Here is a 4,708-nt window from a genome sequence, read left to right as displayed (position 1 = left end):
TAGGGTTGCTTCACAGCTGGAAGAAGTTACTTTTTTTTCCATGAAAACGTGCGCTAACTGGTTTTAAGAGACTCTGATCTTTTTATCTTAAAAAACCTCATCAGTTATAAAAGTTTAAATTGTGATGGTGTGATGGTCTGTTACTCAAAACTAAGGCCTCTTGTTTTATGATCTTTCCATAGTGTTGAGTGTAATGAAGTATCTATGTTAATAGAAGTGGGATGTGTATCCCTAATRATTCTCAGTGGAAAAAAAATCTAAATTAAATGCATATGTGAAAGCTTTTGAATCCTTTGGTAAGTTTGATGTATTAAGTTTTAAATTTGATTGCAAGAGCAAATGGCTTGAAGGGGTCATGCGTGCAGGATTGTTTCTGCCATTCTTGTCCACAGCTTTCTGCAAGCTACACATACATCAGCATGAAAATAATTCTGTAGCCTTTGGGCTCATTTTTCCTTTTGAGGTTTGTTGTGTGCAATCATCTTACATGACATTTTGAACATCTGCCCAAAAGTGCTATGTGATTGCAAGCTAATTTTGGTCCTTGCAWGAGTTTCAGTCAAGATAGATAAGCTTTGAAATGAAGACAGATAAACTTTGCATGAAACACAAGTATACACGCGACTGTGGCATTTGGATTCTAGTAACTCATTTCATAAACAGTTTCTCACCTTCTAAACAATGTTTTCTGTAACTTCTGTGTAGGGGGCTTTTTTTCCTCCTCCTTCCTTGGGGGAAGGAGTGTTGTGATGCTTTTCTTGTAAATGTAGAAGATACAGGTGATATGAAATGTAAAAGCACACAAAGTTGGAAATACTTCTAATTTTTAGATGTGTGCCCACATAAGATGTACTATGTGTGCTGCACATGCATGTGTATTTTATACCTTATGTATAGTAATATTCTTCTGCATAGCTGTACATCCAGGCATAAGACTTGCRTACTTAGATATTTGGGTACCTTCTTTCTCACTTTGCTTGAGTTTGATTTAGCAGTCCAAGAAGGTCAAGAAACTTGAGGGACAGAACACACTGAAGTTGCTTCATTTGCACGTGCCATATTGTGCTGGGAGGATGGATTTATCCTCTGTAAAACAAGAAATGATGACTCTAGAACGATAACTTAGGCATTTCCAGGTGTCGGCTTCTTGTCCCCAGTGGAAATTTTTGACCAGTGAAACAGGTTTTTGATGAAAGTGCTGAGTGTGAATCAAGTGTATTTATCTTTGTTACCACTTCGTGGGACATTTGTAGGTGCTTACGTTAATGCACTGAGCAGCCTGGACTTTGAAGCAGGTTGGTGGTTTGCCTGTTGTTGTTTTTAACCAGCGGCAAATTTAATTCTGTAAGTGGAAGATGCTAGTATGTAAATATATTACCTGGATGGGAGCAGAGTTCAYGGGTTTTCTTTGTTTTTACGGCCTTAGAAGCTTATCCCTGCAATTAAGAATATGGTATTTTTATATTTATTTTTTAACTACCACTTTGTTCTCTGAAGAAACTCTATACAGGTCAAGAGTCAAACGTTTCTTAAGTGTTTGTGGTTTTACAGTAATATTTAGAGGCCCCAAGCAGATCAAGATCACCTTGTACCTGGTGGTGTATATACACATACTGAAGAGATGGTACCCTAATCTGATTTTTTTTATAGTATAAATAAACAGTGATATAATGAACAAAGTCAAACTTGCCAACACCACTATTGCCTTTACTGTCTAACCTAGAGATAAGCATACTTGTAATACAGTCAGCTGTGGATGGCGGGGGGGATCGAGTATGTTGTATATTGTGAARAGAAATGTATCCCTCTCTTCTTTTGCTGCTTCTGCCCTGGTGCTGTTGAATGTCTGCAGATGACTAAAGCCAGCAGCACTGTACTGGGAGTGACAGCAGTGCCTGCTAATGGCAGTCGCTGTCCCCAGTGTCCTTTCTGGTGACCCTTGCTGAGAGAAATGGCGCAGGCTTTCCTATTTAGTAGTAGTTGTAGACTGTTAGAGTGATTCAGCTTTAACTTGCTGCTGTGTGTTCAGTTGCCTTCTTATCTGAGGTCATATGCATTTTTTTTCATATTATTTTTCTTATAAAYCTTCTCTGTTTGTGGTATTATTTACGAATGTCTCATCTTCTCTGTTCCTGCCGACGCAGACTGGGAGTGGACRTTGGTACGATCTGTAGGGGCTGCATGCCCGGGGGCCGTGCTCATGCGCTTCTGAAGCCACAACTGTTTGCACCAACAACTGATGTGGCCTGTTGTGTTTTGCCTTGTGCTGCAGAAGGATGTCTCTATGCATCAGTACGATGGTTAACCTATTGTTAGCATTTCTTTTTGTTGAAGTATTAATTTTTATCTTGCTATCCACCTGCATATCAGTGCAGACTTGAGGTTTTAGTTCTGTGAACATCTTGACCTTCCTACCTGCAGTGAAAAGAAAAATTCTCTGAGGTAACAGTAAATCCATTTAATTATGCTGTGCTTCTGAATCTTTATTTCTGTAATGATAGTTGGATACCTTTTCTCCTTGTTGTCCTTTCAAAAGACCTTAAATGCCATAGGATGGGAATTGAGCACCTCCTAAAAATCTAGGATCATTTTAATATGTTAATATGTAAAAACTGGGATGGGCAAGAGGACTCATATACAGGCCACCAAATGTTACTTTCTTCTGTTCTTCCTACAGATCTTTTGATATATGTGATACAGGACATGATTAAGTGAAAAGCACTAACTTCTTATTTCTGATCCGAACATTATAATGTAGGGTTCTACACTTGCAGGATTTTTCCTGAGACAGAGAAAAAGTGCTGATGAAAATCTGATTTTTTTTTATTATTTTTTGTCCTGAGAACTAGGTTGGTTGAAACTGAGAGACTTAAACATGCTGAACCAGTACATTAGTTCCTCAAAGAGAGTCAGAGGTACTGTAAATGTGAATGACATTTATATCCTTGTCAAACACACATTTGCAGGAGATTGTGTTTAGTTTTGCAGTTCAGTAGGACTTGCGCTCACTGATACTTTCTTAAGGTTGCTTTTAATGTATCTTGGTGATAAAGGTTTGGGTTTCTGGAAGTTAACCTTGCTGTTGGTACTGTGATGTTCTCTTCTAAAGTACAAATTATTGCTTTACTTTCTCCTGGAGGAGGTGGGAAGGGAAGGCTTTACTGAGGCCATAGGAGAACCAAGGTCAGACCTACAACTTTGGTTTCTGTGTCACAATCAGCATTTCAATTGGAACGAAACTTAGATTTATTGCTATTGTGAGTCTGAAATGAAACATTGAGATCTTTGCATGTGCCCTTCAAAGAATAGTCACCCGACTATTCTTTTAGGAACTGTCCCCAAAGARGTCTGTGAGCAGAAAGGGAAAAGTATATGCCCTAGCACTGGAGGAAATCTTCAGAGATCCCATTTCGCACATCCATACATCATAGGGCATCTGTGGCTGTGACACTGGTGGGCATGCAGAGTTCCCAAGTGGCCAAGGAAACAGTGGTGAAAGGTTTTGGTACCCATTTTGTCAGGTTTCTGTGTGGGTCCCTCTCTCACTTTCGTTTGTGCTGCTGCAGGTTGTCCTATGTGAGAAAAAACTCATAGTCATAGGCAAGCCTGCAGTAGTAGCCGCATACTCCTTTGATGTCAACATCGTTGCAGGTCCTTGGATCAATTATGAATTTCAGCTGTTGGTTAGTACACTTTAAATACACTAAAGCCTCTTTAGTAGATAAACATCTACTGGCTTAGCTCTGTGAAAGGCCCTGCTCTCTCTGGCTGCCCAAGTATGAATTGTCAAATGTATTTTGAAACTTTCAGCCAACAGGAAGAATAAGCAATAGAGTAACTTTCTGCTGCTTGGAGAGATTTGTCTTTATTTCTGCCTCTCTGCCATAGAGGAAAGGTATGTTGTGAATTGCTAGGTGGAAGAGACAATGTGGTATTGATTAGCTACGTTGCTTACTGCAGGTTTATGCTGCTGCTTCTGCTATTTAGAAAATTGCCCACACTGCCTTTTTGTTAACCCCCTCCCAAACTCTCACAGAGTTTTCACGTATTTCTGTTCAGCAAATGTACTGGCTGCGCATTTTTATTGCCTGTGCCAAATTACTGTTTTTAGAGCAGTTTCCCACACACATATGGTAGCTGATCAAATGTGAAATGAGGAATAAATGAGTTCATCATACAATTCAAAGCAGTAAATAGATGTCTTTTTGTTTGCTTTTTACTCTTTATTTTACTGTCTGACCTGTGGACTCTGACTTGCCATGCGCTTGAGAAACAAGAAGGCCACTGAAGTGTTAAAACTGTACTGGCAGAAAAAGTGTGATGGCAAAGAAGACCAGCGGGTTCCCAGATACGTTCCTGCTAAGATAGTGAGACATAAAGCAGTCCATATTATGTATTTGTCTACATGACACCAGTTTTATGTGCGTTTAAATGCAGTGAGCAGTTTAGCAGAACAGTGAGCTCTCATAGTTCTTGCTAGTTTAAAAGAATACTTTTCTCATCTCCTATTGCCAATGAAAAGAGAAGACTTTGATACTAGTTCAAAGTGGCGAAAGAATATAATATGTGCACTTACATTTTGGCCAACCTTGAGGTCTCTGTGTAGCTCTAATTTCTAACACTGCTGACTCCATTTGTAATCCTGTGTTTTGGATTCCATTTATGAACTTATAACTAGGGGTTGATCTCTCTCTCTCTTTTTTTTTTT

This window comes from Rhea americana, unplaced genomic scaffold (genome assembly GCF_003343005.1).
Source record: "Rhea americana isolate MKP2758 unplaced genomic scaffold, rheAme1 scaffold_9, whole genome shotgun sequence".
In the NCBI taxonomy this organism is placed as follows: domain Eukaryota; kingdom Metazoa; phylum Chordata; class Aves; order Rheiformes; family Rheidae; genus Rhea; species Rhea americana.
Note: the sequence above shows the minus strand (reverse complement) of the source record.